The sequence below is a fragment of the Micromys minutus genome (assembly GCF_963924665.1).
Source record: "Micromys minutus genome assembly, chromosome: 9".
In the NCBI taxonomy this organism is placed as follows: Eukaryota; Metazoa; Chordata; class Mammalia; order Rodentia; family Muridae; genus Micromys; species Micromys minutus.
In genome coordinates this window covers 39,638,785-39,652,670 of record NC_137978.1, presented here as the reverse complement: position 1 = coordinate 39,652,670, position 13,886 = coordinate 39,638,785, and the positions used below count along the sequence as shown (strand labels likewise).

The window sequence follows — 13,886 nt, the reverse complement described above, 5'->3', positions numbered from 1 at the left end:
AGTGGGACAGAGAAAAATGACAAAGTCATCTGACTACATCACAGTATGGAACCACCACACTGATGGGAGGGTAAAGGAAAAAGTGTTAACCACAAAACTTTAAAGATGAGTAGCCTGTAAGCCTCATGGCAAATAGGAAGCCACACACACACAGTGCTCCAGTTCAGAGTGTGGTTAAGATGGGTCACAGGTTAACAACTGTGAAACTACTGCACATGAGCACCGAGGAAAGGGATGGTGAATGATGTAAGCCAAGTGACCCCTACTGCAGCAGGAGAGTTCAGACGAGCAAAGAAAGAGAGTTAGAATGATCTGTGTGGTGATGGATTAGACTTAGAAATGTCAGTATTGGGCTGGAGAGATGGTTCATCGGTTAAGAGCACTGACTGCTCTTCCAAAGGTCCTGAGTTCAATCCCCAGCAAACACATGGTGGCTCACAACCATCTGTGATGGAATCTGATGCCCTCTTCTGGTCTGTCTGAAAACAGCTACAGCGTGTTCACATAAAATAAATAAATCTTACAAAAAAAGAGAAAGAAATGTCAATATAAATATTCTAGAGAGTTGACCACAGGTGATTAGATATAGGAAGAACCACCTGCAACTCCAGCTATGCTGCTGGCCTTCCAGGGCACCCACAAACACAAGTCCTATACTCACATGAATACACACGACTAAACTAAATTAAAATTCACTTAGGGCTGGCAATGTTGCTCAATTGCAAGAATGTTTGTCCATGAAGCCCTGGGTTCAGAGCCCAGCACCATATAAACTCGGTGTGGTCTTTTCTAACAACCCTAGCATTAGGGAGACAGAAGCTGGAAGGCCAGAAGTTCAAGATCACTCTCAACTACACAGTGAGTTTGAGTGTAGGACACATGAGACCCTTTCTCAAAGGACAAACTCGCCACCCCCCCATACACACACATAGTTCTTTATTGTCCTCTGAGAACCAAAAATACACAAGAGCAGCATGCATACCTGATGTGAGACCTTAGCTTCTAATACTATTTTCCAATATTGGGCTCCTAAGAAGTATTGCTATTTAAGAACTGAGGAAAAAAAAACCACAGAAAGTAAGCTTTAAATACCTGACAGTGCTAGAAAGTAGGAAAGTGCTAAAAATATGTAAAATCATCATCATCATCAAGGGATCATAATGAGAAGACATAAATCTTCCAAAGAGAATTCCAGATAACTCATAGCAGCTTCCCCTTTATAGAGGAAGCTAACTCCTTACTCCTTAGGGTGGACTGTATGGAGTGACTTCCTTCTAAACGATGAAGCCCACAAAGAAGGAAAGTCAAAGCTCTGTGGGACAGAAATGTGACAGGCATTTCCTCAGCTAAGTGGTCAAGGTTCACCTCAGATAAGTCATGTTGATAACCTACGTCCCTGGAGGAGAGACTGTTCCCTGCCCCTACCCCCACCATGCAGAGTCACTGTTTAAGGACAAAAAGAAGTATTCCTGAGAGCTGTCAAGGTCATCAAAAGTAAGGCAAGACTGAGAAACTGTCACAGATCAGAGGAAACTAAGGGGACCCATGATAGTTCAGTGTCATGGGGGTGCTGGATGGGACTATGGGTAAAAGTCCAAGGGAATCTGAGTGTACACTTTGGTTAATAATAATCTGTTGGGGGGCTGGAGAGATGGCTCAGCAGTTAAGAGCACTGACTGCTCTTCCAGAGAGGTCCTGAGTTCAATTCCCAGCAACCACATGGTGGCTCACAACCATCTGTAATGAGATCTGATGCCCTCTTCTGGTTTGTCTGAAGACAGCTACAGTGTACTCATATACATAAAATAAATGTAAGCATCATCATCATCATCATCGGTCTACACAGATTTCATACTATTAACAAATGTGCCATCGATAGTACAAGTACGGAAAAATTCTGACAGACATGTGGTACATAGTTTAATCCCAGCACTTAGGAGGCAGAGGTAGGCAGACCCTTGTGTTCATGGCCAGCCTTGTCTACAAAGCGAGTTCCAGGACAGCCAAGGCTAAAATAGAAAAGATTTTAGAATTGGGAGCTGAGATCAAAACCCCACAAAAAGCTTCATCTCTGTCCAGCCTCTGCTCTTGTCCTGAGTCTTTTCAATCTTCTGCCCTCAGCCTTGTTTCAGGTTTCTAGGGCTCAGCCCGGTCTCTAATCTTCCATGGACTGCTTATGGCAACTGATAAGCATGTGGATGGCCAAAAGCAGCTGTTAGCACAGCCAGCAGCACCATACACTCCCACCTCCTTCAACAAATACCTGGTGGATCTCACTGCTTCCTTTGGGAAACCAGTCCTTGGCGATTCCTCCCTTTTTCCACCCCATGCCCTAGGAAGATCCTAAGCAAAGTGCCTCTTTCCTAGCTGTTCTCTTGCTCAGCTCCTAACCACTTTTGCCTTTGCAGTTCACTTTTTATTTATTTTCAAAGTGACTGCTGGGAATTTAAACACTCTTAGCCACTGAGCCATCTCCCCAGCCCTAGTCTCTAGATCTTAAAACTACACACATGGGTCAGTCAGTCAGTCAGTCAGTCATTTAGGGTCTCTCTCTCTGTCTCTCTCTCCAATTTGTTTGTTTTTTATGTGTGTGAAGGTCTTGATTACATGTATGCATGTGCACCACCTGTGTGCCCAGTGCCAGAGATTAGAGAATAGCACAGAACCCTATGGAACTAGAGCTATATATAGGATGGCTATGAGCCACCATATGGGTGCTGGAAACTGAACCTTGGTCCTCTGCAAGAGCATCAAGTGCTCTTAATCTCTAAGCCATCTCTCCAGCACCTCCACATGGGTCTCTCGCTTCATAAATGCAATTGGAAGCACAAGGAAGCCAGGCAAGGAAGTGGTAGGAGAGTAAGAGGGAAAGAAGGAGGCTGGGAAAGACGAGGGACAAGACACAAGAACAACAATTTCATTTGGAAAATGTCTTGATGAAAGCCAATTCCTTGCAAGCTAGTGGTAAATAAACAATAATTTTTTTAAAAAAAGAAAAAGAAAATGGCAAACAAGTTGAACATAGAGGAACTATCTATCAGCTTTGATAAGACCTTGCCTAGAAACATGGAGATACTCTGTCCAGTGAGAAGGCTCAGTAGGTAAAGGCTCTTGACACCAAGCCTGACAACTGCACTCAATCCCCATAGGACCCACATGGAGAAAGAAGAAAATTATCTCCTCCTAATTGTCCTCTGGTTTCCACCTGTGTACTGAGACAGTTTCTCTACATAGTGGCCTCGAACCTACTTGCCTCTGATTCCCAAGTACGAGGAATAAAAAACATCACCATATCCAGCTTCAAAACTTTTTGTTTTAGCCAAATGTGGTGAGACATGCCTTTAGTTCCAGCACTTGGGAGGCAGAGGCCAGCCTGGTCTACATATCAAGTTCCAAGACGGCCAGGGCTGCACAAGGAAACCCTTTCTTGAAAAAACAAAAAAGGAAGAAAGAAACAACAACAACAAAAACGAGATAGGCAGGTTTCTATGAGTTCAAGGCTTACCAGGTCAATATATTAAGTTCCAGGACAACCAGGGATAGGGCTAAAGACCCTGCCTCAAAGACAGATAAAAAATAAATAAAATTAAAACAGAGATTCAGGAAAGTGTCCTGCCCACCAAGGAGACCATCCAACCGGAAAAGCAGGGTGAAGTTTTCTAAACACCTTAAGAGACTCCATCTACATCATTCGAAACCCTGAAGGAAAAGCCACAGATCACAAGCTGAACTGTAAACCCAGGTACTCTGTGTGATGCCAGTAACCTGTGGGCCTTTAGGGAGCCCCCCAGTCAGACTCCTGCAATTTGCCCTGGGATGCTATGGAAAACTGTATGATTAATGAAAATAAAACTTGCCTCATGGCACACAAATAACAATTAAACAAAGCCTCAGATTTACATTTCTGTCCTACACCTCCCACCTGATTTCCATCCAGTTCCTTCTCCCATGTCCTGGCTTCACCTTCTGCATCCCAGTAAACGGTACCAGCATTCAACCAGCTGATCAGAGTAAAAATCTCACAATCGCTGGGCACAGCAGCATATGCCTGTAATCCCAGTGCGGGGGAGGCTGAGGCAGAAGAACTACCTCAAGTGAGACCAGCCTGGGCAACAGTGCACAGCTGACAAAACAAGACAAAAGAATTTAGGGCTCCAACTAGCAGGACGGGACATACCTGGGATCTCAGCCTGAGCTACTTAGAACTGACCTAAAACAAGCAAACAAACCACACCAAGGCCTTTCCTCGATCACACGTACATTTAATTCACTGACAACTGAAGCAAGCTCTGCCTTCACAACCAGGTCCAGTTCTCATCAAGACTACAGCAGCAGCTTCCTGTTTGTGTGCTTGCTTACATAAGGCCTATTGTTGCTGTCCCGTAAAGTTGCCATAGCAAACCTTAAAGTACACAAGTGTATTGGATGAGGTCACTTCTCTGCTTAAATTTTTCAAATAGCTTCCCATTACAATGAAAATAAATGTCACCCTCAGAAGCAAGAGTTGAGAAGGCCCTGCCCTGGGCCTCTGAAGCCTTTGGGCCCCACACATCCTGGCCTTGTCATCCTTCCTTCTTTGGTGTCAAGCTCATTGCCATGCCAAGGGCTTTGGTCTTGCTGCACCCTCTGTCTGGGATTCACTTCCTCCTGACACCCACACTGCTCACTCCTTCCATCCAAGCCTGGGCTCCGATGTTGGATAGTCACTTTAACACATGGTGGCAGACCCCTGCTCCCCACAGGTACTCAAATATCCCTTTATTTTTACTCTAGAAGTTCCTACATTTCCTCAGCTCACAGCACCTACTGTCAAAATATGTATTTATTTATCATGAGAGGAGGGCACACATATGTGCCACAGTTCATTTGTGGAGGTCAGAGGACAACTTGAAGGAGTTGCTTTCTCCTTCTACCATGTGTGTCCTGGTCAAACTCAGGTCACCAAGCTTTGAGGGGAGTATCTTCGCCCACTTCACCCACCCCATTATTTTACTTCTAGGTCAGAAAATACCCAGCAGAGTTCCAGACCAGCCAGAGCTATATAACAGGAAAACCGTGTCTCAAAAACCAAAAACAGCAACCCAAACTACCCAGAAGTTCTATCTCTAAGTGGTAGAATATGCTAAAAATTCCAGCACTTGGAGAAGCAGGTGGAAGGATTGCCCTGAATCCAAGGTCAACCTGAGCTACAGAATGACCCCACTTAAAATCACACACACACACACACATCTATAGCTTGGTGGTAGGGCACTTGCCTATCATGTATGGGGCCCTAGGTTAAATTCCTCTGGGACAAAATACACAAACATACACACACATACACATACACACACACACACACACACACACACACACACACACATACACACACACACACTTGGATTAAAGGCTTACTTTACTTTTTATGTATTTGCATGTGAATCTGTGTCCGTGTGCATGAGTGTGGGTACACTTGAAAGCCAGAAGAGGATACTGAATGCAAAATGTGCCCAACATAGATGCCAGGAACCAAACTCTGTCCTCTGCAAAAATAGCGAGCACTCAATCTCTGAATCATCCCCACTTCTTCTCTTCATCACCCTCATTTTTTGTCTTTTAAGACAGAATCTCAACATTTAGTGCAGACTGACCTCAAATTTCCAACAATCCTCCATCCTCAGCCTCCTATGAGCTGGGATTGCAAACCTGTGCCACCATGGTGAGTCCTAAAATTTCTGAGTTCTAACATGGTGCTCACACATGGAAAAATTCCATACCATGAAGCATTGTTTCATGTATGTACCTACACTCACACACAAACATATACTTAAATACACACGTTTGGATAAGCACATATACCTTTGGCTGTATATACAAACTGTGTATAAAGGCCATGTTTACACTTGGACACCATCCATATATTACTATGCACAAGCAAACCCATCAGGTTCTAAGCATTTGGATGAGATGTTTACTCACCCTGTTTGCTTGCCTTTAATCACAAAATCACAAACCCACATGAAGAATCACATCACAAGGCATGCAGCACCATCTACTGTTGAGCCTGGTGTTCAACAGAGCTGTGTTCTCATTGAAAACATTCAACTCTCACCATGATAAGCTGCAGGGTAGAACCTATCGCAAAGAATGGGTGGAGAAGGCTGGGGAGATAGTTCAGTGGGTAAAGACACTCACTGCCCGACAATGTAAACCTGAATTTCATCCCTGCTCCCTAAGTAAAGAGGGAAGGAAAGAACAAACTCCACAAAGTTGTTCTCTGACCTCCACACACATGCCAGGGCACACATACATGCATTCATGTTGCGCACCCACACACTAATAATGACAAAATTTTAAAAATAAAAGAGCTGGATGAGACATACCTTTAATCCCAGCACTCAGAAGCAGAGGCAGACTGATCTCAAGTTTGAAGTCACCCTGGTCTACATAATGAGTTCCAGAACAATCAAAGCTACATTATTAAGACCCCCATCTCAAAAAAAAAAAAAACTAAATGGTTTTTTGCTTCTCCCTGTTCTAGGGACAGCCGCATCTTCTCTGCAGTGCCAGCCTTGTCCATTAGACAAGATGGTAAAGGTCGGTGTAAATGGATTTGGCTGTATTGGGCGCCTGGTTATCAGGGCTGCCTTCTGCGCTGCATCTGACAAAGTGGAGATTGTTGCCATCAACAATCCCTTCATTGACCCCTAACTACATGGTCTACATGTTCCAGTATGACTCTACCCATGGCAAATTCAATGGCACAGTCAAGACTGAGAATGGGAAGCCCATTATTATCTTCCAGGATCAAGATCCCGTTAACAACAAATGGGGTGATGCTGATGCTGAGTATATTGTGGAGTCTACTGGTGTCTTCACCACCATAGAAAAGGTGTGGGCCCACTTGAAGGGTGGGGCCAAAAGGGTCATCATCTCTGCCCCTTCGGCCAATGGCCCCCAATTTTGTGATGAGTGTAAGCCATAAGAAATATGACAACTCCCTCAAGACTGTCAGCAATGCATCCTGCACCACCACAGTTCATGCCATCACGGCCACTCAAAAGACTGTGAATGGCCCCTCTGGAAAGCTGTGGCATGATGGCCGTGGGGCAGCCCAGAACATCATCCCTGCATCCACTGGTGCTGCCAAGGCTGTGGGCAAGGTCATCCCAGAGCTGAATGGGAAGCTCACTGGCATGGCCTTCTGTGTTCCTGTCCCCAATGTATCTGTTGTGGATCTGACATGCCACCTGGAGAAGCCTGCCAAGTAGGATGACACCAAGAAGATGGTGAAGCAGGCAGCTTAGGGCCCACTAAAGGGCATCCTGGGCTACACTAAGGACCAGGTTATCTTCTGTGATTTCAATAGCACCTCCCATTCTTCCACCTTTTATGCTGGAGCTGGCATTGCTCTCAATGACAACTTTGTGAAGCTCATTTCCTGCTATGACAATGAATACAGCTACACCAACAGGGTGGTGGACCTCATGGCCTACATGGCCTCTAAGGAGTAAGAAATCCTGGACCACCTAGCCCCCCCTTCCCCCGCAAGTACACTGAGAACAAGAGAGAGGCCCTCAGCTGCTAAGGAGTCCCATCCCAACTCAGCCCCCAATACTAAGAATCTCCCTCACAATTTCCATCCCAGACCCCCATAATAATAGGAGGGGCCTAAGGAGCCCTCCCTACTCTCTTGAATACCACCAGTAAAGTTCTGCTGCACCAAAAAAACAAAAACAAAAACTAAGTAAAGAAATAAAAATAAGAGAGCAACTGAGAAAGACACCCAAACACACACACACCCTATACCACAGACACCCTAAATAAACCTAAAAATAAAATAAAAATGTTTACCTATTAGTACTACTGCCATTTGACATCAAGTCACTTTATTCATATACTATTTATAAACAGGCTGGAGATGTAGCTTCATTGAGAGTGTGTACTCTGGACTCAACCCTAGCACTGCATGGAACTGTGTGACTGTGTGTGGTAGTACACACCTGTGATCTAGCACTCAGCAAATGGAGGCAAAAGGATCAATAAGTTCAGGGTCATCCTCCACTACATAACAAGTTCAAGGTCAGTTTTCGTTACAAGAGATTTGTAATCCCCCCCAACACCCACCCACCAAGAGATTTGTAATCACTCATGGATACCAGACACTGGGTGCCACTCTCACTCAAGATAAGCCTTGGGAAACAGGGCTGTCTCTCCCTGGGCAACTCCCTGAGATGTAGAAAGGCCCTGAAGTGCAGGCAGTCACCACAGGCTCTGGAATGAGAGTACCAGGGAACTGAAGTTGAAGTCCTGCTCCCCCACTGTTTCCTTCTTTTTACATCTATAACACAGGGACACTAACATTGTCAGCTCCTGGAGCTCTGTAACAGGCACTGTTACTACAATGGATGTCTGCGCACTCCAAGGCCTCTTAGCACGCTCTGCGACACAGGTGGGTAGTGTTCCCAGGAAGCTGCCTTTCTCTGTTCCATCTTGCCAGTCCTCTCCGTGGGATGGGCCGTCTTCATTCATGACTATGGATGGAAACTTTAAAGCACTGTTTGGGGGAATTTCCAGCTATGAGCAGTTCTCGGAACCTTTTCTCCCTGGCATCTGGCTTAGAAGCCAGTTGTGTCAACAGTCCACTGCATTTACTCCTCTGCAGCACAGACTATGCCCTCTGTCCACAGCTTCCCTTTCGTTTCCTTTGCCGAAGCTTCCCCAGTTCCTCTCTGCCCTCCAATCCTTTGTCACCCAATCTAAAAGGTAACAAGATTTGTCCTTTCTTCTTGTGTTCAGTTACCAGGTCTATGAGTATCATCCTTATTGACTTATTTATTTAGAAATAGGAACTTACAATGTAATCCTGGCTTGCTTGAACTCCATATACAGATCAGGTTGGCCACAAAGTCAGAGATCCACCAGCCTCTGCTTCTGGAGTGGCAGCTTCTAGGATTAACAGCATGTGCCGCTCCAGGCTCTCTCGTTTTATATTTAACCCTCTTTTTCATCCCTACTGCCATGCCTTAGCTTCAACCTTGACGTCTTTGAGGCTCATGCCTGCATTCCCTTCCTCCAACCCATCCATCCAGTCAACAGGGAGAAGAAATCATCTTTCTCCGCCCTGTGTGTTAGGTCCCTCAGTGACTTAAGTCGCCTTTGAAATAAAACCTGAACTTCTATGTATTTAACGCATAAAGTCCTCTGTACGTAACCCCAGACTGTCTCTCCAGCCACATTTCCCATCATCACTCCTGCCTCTCCAAGCCCTCAACCTACTCACAAAGAAACTGTTTCCCTATTTATCCCGGACCCTGTGTGTATCTAAGACCAGGCACCAACTCTATCAGCATCTGATAAACTACATTCACCTTTCCACTTCACAACCCTTGTTTATTCTGTTTCCCCTCCTCACACATCCCACCTTAGGTAATAGTGGTGGTGGTGGTGCTTTATCCGCTTAGGCAGTTTGTTGGCCCTCTTTTCAATTAGTTCTTTGTTTATGAATGTGTGCCTGCATGGAAGGCGGAGATTGGAGGCAGAGGATAACTTGTGAGAGCTGGTTCTCTCCTTCAGTCATGTGGGTCTCAGTCTTGAGACCTCAGCTCAGCTTTGAGGTTTGCCTTATTTTAATTTTATTTTTATTTTTTAATTTGTTTACTATTTATTTATTTTTGAGACAGGGTCATTGTTTGTAGCCATGGCTATACTGGAATTAACAATGTAGACAAGGCTGGCCTTGAAGTCCCAAAGATATGCCTGCCTCTGCCTCCCAAGTTAAAGGACTGTACCATGCTCAGTCTTAAAAGATGTGTTTTTTAAATTTTAAAAAGTATTTATTTTATGTATATGAGTATTTGACCAAACCACGTTTATGCCTGGTGCCTGAAGAGGCCAAAAGGTATCAGATCCCCTAGAAATGAAGTACAAAATGGCTGTGAGATATCATGTGGTTACTGGGAAATGAAACCAAGTCCTCTGCAAGAGAAGCCAGTACTCTTAACAGCTGAGGCATCTCTCTAGACCCAAGATTTATTTTATTTTTAAGTGTGTGTGGGGGGGGAGTTGCGTGTGTGTGTGTGTGTGTGTGTGTGTGTGTGTGTGTGTAGGTGTGTGAGGAATCCAGAAGACAGCATCCATCCCCTGGAGCCAGAGTTATACGTGGTAGTGAGCTGTCTGTGGGTGCTGGAAACTGAACTTGGGTCACCTGTCCTGCACTCTTGTCTTCTGTGACAGAGACTTGCTGTATAGCCTAGACTAGCTGAACCTGCTGGCTCTGCGTCCAGCTTTCAAGATCCCAGCACACACAGCTCCTGAATGTGCATCTGTGCAGGTATTTATCACATCAGAGACCTAACTAGCTGAGCTGTCTGAAAGTCTTGCCTCTTTAGCTAGAGACAGAGGACTTTTCTGCTGTGGCTCCTGGCTTGCCATAACAAGTGGTGCATGCTTGGCCTTCGATAGTGAATGCCGAGCAAAACAATCTGCTTTTTCCTCATTGGGGCCATTTCTTCGGGCTGATCCCTGCACTCCTGATGACTACCTGCCATGCCTACCCCTGAAGTCACTTCCCACAGACAGCCTAGTTGCTTAATCCTAACCACTACAACTTGATCTGGGTGTGGAGAAGTATGGAATCAATCTATCAATCTTCCTTCCTTCCTCTTTAATTCTGACTCTGCATTAACAAATTAAGAAACAACAACAACCTTCCCACACAAACCCTGCTTTACAGATAATGTTGCCTTTTAAGGCATCTTCTTAGCCTGAAGAGCAGTATAGTCAAACACAGATCCACAGAGCCTGACTCAAAACCTCCGAACCCAGTGTATACATGTATACTGGAATTTGGGGTACTTTAGAATGGTAAGACATTACCTATACCACTTTTATAACAATCCCAGCAGAAACTGAGACACCGTGCAACTTATGAATAGCAACGCTTGGATAAATACAGTCTATAAATAGATTCATATCGGTAAAAGGAAGTCTCACTGCCAAACCTAGCCTTAGCCAAACAAAACTTCTGGTCAGCCCCCAAAGCTTCTGGGAGTTCAGAACTGCCGATGAAGCAGCAAAGACTATGCTGAGTGCTGATGACGCTGAGCGCGGCCGGCTGTATCGCCACGTGCTAGAAAGGACCGTGAATCTATGTTCACATACACGGCACTTAGAAACCAGCACCCATCTGCAGACAACACAGACATGGCGCTCTGGTTTGGATGCAGCTAGCCCACAGGCTTCTCTGGGACGTTACCCTTCATTTAGCAATGGCAAGTGGTGCTGGAACTTCTAAAAGCTGAGGCCTCTGGAGGTGATCCAGTCAGCTTGGGATGCTAGTCTCAGAAGGGAGTAAGGGTGTTTGTGAGACACCAGTTAATTCCCTCAATGGCTAGTCACTACAAAAAGAACAACCCTGGCCCTTGAATCTTTCTGGCTTCACAGTGTGAACTCATCTACACACTGTTGAATGGACTGGGCTGCTCAAACTTGGACCTTTGTCTACCAAAACTGTAAGCTAAAGAAATATCTTTTAAAAAAATCTTAACTAAAGCTGGCAGTGGTGGCACACATTTTTTGGTTCCAGCATTTGGAAGACAGAGGGAGAAAAATCTCAAGTTAGAGGCCAGCCTGGTTTACCAAACAAGTTCCAGGATAGCCAGGGCTACCCTGTCTTAAAAAACAGAAACAAAACAAACAAAAGTTAACTAAAAACCATATAATTTCCCCCTTCACTTTCCTTTCTCCAGACCCTCCATATGGCCACCCCTCCTTTTTCAAACTCAGCCTTTTTAAAACTTTTCTTTATACAACATGCTTCATCAGGATTTGGAGGTTTTGTTTTTGTGAAGAGGCTGGCCTCAGTCACAGATCCGCCTGCCTCTGCCTTCTGAGTGCTGGGATTAGAGATGTGCTCCTGCCTTCACACCCAACTAGGAATTTTTCAACAGTATCAGAAAATAAAGATCTGTATACAAAGAAAATCCAGAAAGGTACACAGCAACTATTTAATAATGGTCATTTCTCTGTGGCCATCTTTTCCTCTTTGCTTATTTCTGCTTTCTTTTTCATTTTGTTTTGACTTTATCTTTGAGGTGGGTTTCACATAGTCTAAACTCCCTGTATAGAAGAGAATGACTGAACTTCTGAGCATCCAGCCTTCGTCTACAGAGAACTGTGACTACAGGTGTATGCTGTTATGTCCAGTCAGTTTTTACAGGGCTGTGGATCAAACCCCTCGCTTTGTGCAGTTGAGGCAAGCACTCTCCCAACTGAGCTGTTGAGGTTTGGTCTGTTGCTATGTACTGTAATGCTAATACTGGCCCCCAAGATATGGTTGCCCCCAAGAAGAGATTCTCACGTATACCAAGTGGTGCTATGTAGCCTTGCCTCCAAGTTATCCCTGGTTGGTCAATAAAGATGTCTACAGCCTGTAGCTGGGCAGAAGAGAGGTAGGCAGGGATTCGGTTTGGGCTAAGAGTCTGAACAAGAGGCCGGAGAGGAGAGAGAGGAGGAAGAAGATGCTGTGGTGTAGGTGGATCCTGAGAGCGTGGCACAAGGGCTGGTGAACTAGAGTAGGAGCGACCCAGGCAGGACATAGCAAGTTAAATCTCCGGGTTATTGACAAGGACGTAGACAAAGTAACATGGAGGGTTGATATCTGCCTGCTCTGATGCTTTAAGGGTTATGATAAATATAAGGTTCTATGTCTTTTATTTATGAATTAAATGATCAAAGATAAGGTAGAAATTCCCATTTAATAATTTTTACTTCACTGAGCCATACCCCCAGGCCTAATCTGTGATTTACATATTACATAAAGACACAGGCTTTGGAATTAGAAATGTGGGTTCTACTACCTCTTACTGTACACGACCTAGAACAACCTATCTAACCTAAAGCCCTTCTTCCTCAGCTAAAGAAAATCAACCCTATCTTCCTTCCATGGTTGCTGTCTTTTCCATTCATAATAAGCTAGGAGCTAGCCTCCCCTCAGTAGCCGCCAGGTGCTCTAGAAGTCAAACGACACCCAAAACGAAGATGAGAGACAAGGTTTCAAACTCTTGACACCAGGCCTACCACTCATATACAGTCTGGACTTTTGAATGAAAGTAAAAACATATACTGAAACCCAAGTCAAAATATCCTATTTCTGGGCTTGTAAGATGGGTTGCCACACAAGCCTAATGACCTGAGTTCAATCCCTAGGATCATATACAGGTTGAAGAAAACTGACTCCACACCATCCTCTGACCTCCAAAGGTGCACTGACATCCTACTCACCCATACACACACACACACACACACACATACACATACACATATGAAACAAATTGAACATACCTATATATACTTTTAATCCTAGCACTTGGGAGGCAGAGGCAGGTAAATCTTTGCGTTTAAGACCAGCCTCATCTACATAGCAAGCTCCAGGTCAGCCAGGACTATATAGTGAAACCCCAACTCGGAGGGGTACAAAAAGAACTTTTGTGGACAGATGCCCTGTCCAACAGTGTGACAATTAAATAGACTAAACACCTAAAATGTGACTACAACAAATGAGAAACTCGATTTTTGATTTTACTTTATATAAACTGGTAGCTAGTAGCTATCATAACTATTGGCAAAGATCCAGGCCTGGTGCCCCGTCTGGGTCACTGGAAGCAGGCCGTTCAGTTCAGCCTCCTTCTGTCTCCTGAGTCCTCACAGGATGTTCTATACTTGGGTGGGTCCCAGGGAAAACTGTGGTCCTGAGCTCTAAGTGCAATCAGCAGCGCCCTCCATTCCGCCGACCTTATTTGGCAATGCTGCCGTCCTTCGTCTGGCCCCCAGAGGGAGTGAGCAGAGCCCCTCTTCCTCCTCACAGCCCCTATTCTCCAGGCTACCACCTCTCCATTGGCTACCAC

The 13,886-nt window shown here is 44.9% G+C and overlaps 1 protein-coding gene across 1 annotated transcript in view; it reads right to left on the bottom strand.

Moving 5' to 3' along the window:
- INPP5B (inositol polyphosphate-5-phosphatase B) overlaps positions 1–13,886 on the bottom strand; it is a 62,314-nt gene that overhangs the window by 26,260 nt on the left and 22,168 nt on the right. The gene's annotated exons all lie outside the window — the stretch shown is intronic.